Source organism: Ambystoma mexicanum, chromosome 10 (assembly GCF_040938575.1).
Source record: "Ambystoma mexicanum isolate Mex_15411 chromosome 10, UKY_AmexF1_1, whole genome shotgun sequence".
NCBI lineage: Eukaryota > Metazoa > Chordata > Amphibia > Caudata > Ambystomatidae > Ambystoma > Ambystoma mexicanum.
In genome coordinates this window covers 124,427,658-124,428,845 of record NC_090932.1, presented here as the reverse complement: position 1 = coordinate 124,428,845, position 1,188 = coordinate 124,427,658, and positions in this window count along the sequence as shown.

Below are 1,188 nucleotides of genomic sequence, written 5' to 3'. Positions count from 1 at the left end.
AGTCAAGTAAAGATACACCAGATGCAGATTTGATCACTGCAGAAGAGGACCTAACCATTGGGAAATTGCATTGACACATTGAAGACCCTGTGAGGTGTCCTTTAACAGAGTCGAATTATAATGGTAAAGAGGATCTCTGGGTGTTGATGAAGTTTTCTGATGGTTTCCGGGACCAAGACAGATTGTTGTTAAGGAGAGCCCTATCTGGCTGTGACCAGTGGGTGGTACCTACCTCATTCCGGAGCCTGATGTTTAATCATACCCATGACGCGGCCACTGCCATTCATAGGAGGTTTCTCACAACATTAGAAATCTTGCGCGAGAGTGCCTACTGGCCATGCAAGGGCCAGGAGCTCGACAATTACCTAAAGGTGTGTCTTGTGTGTACTCAATTTCAACCCAGTTCACTCACACACAGAGCATCTCTTCAAAAAAGTGGAATGACACTGCCAAGGTCAGATTTGCAAGTCGATTTCATTGTGCCAGTGATTGGTTCTCCTAGAGTAAACAAGTACAAAGTAGTTTGAATGTCTTCCAGGAAAATCCAGCAAAATCTGAAGCAGGTGGGCACTGCTATAAATTCTTCTCAATAATTAAATGAAAAAAGGCAGGTTTATATTAGTTAGTTATGTTCTTCAGAGCTATGTGGTGAAAAAAGGCCCTTGATGCCTGGCCAAACTTAAACACAAGAAATACACTTGCAGGGGCTCCCAAGCACGAACCACAAGCTCTTGTGTTGTCGAGGATATGGGCTGAATCTTTTAAAAAAGCTTTGTCTGTTCTTTAAAAAAACATTATGAATATATCGTTGATTCTTGCAATTTCAAAGTAAATTTATTCACCAAAAAATATGAGACAGTTTGTTTTAATATACATGTAGGAGTGAGGCAGTAAAACGCTGATAAGCGTTCAAAAGTTGCCTATGCATTTTGGATACAATCCATCGGTAGGGCCGATCTTGGTTGCTTTCTGCAGTGTGTAGATAGTATTGGCTCAAAATATTTGCTGAATCTACAGTGTCTCCAGATATATTAGTGGACACAAGCTGTCTATGTTTACCAGGGTTCCGACCATCATTGATCGTATAGGAATCACTCCTGCTGTAATAGAATGACAGTAAATGTTCCTGTGGCTTCTTTCATGCACCCACGGAGCACCGGCCACAGAATAGTGTATTCGGTTGGCGAA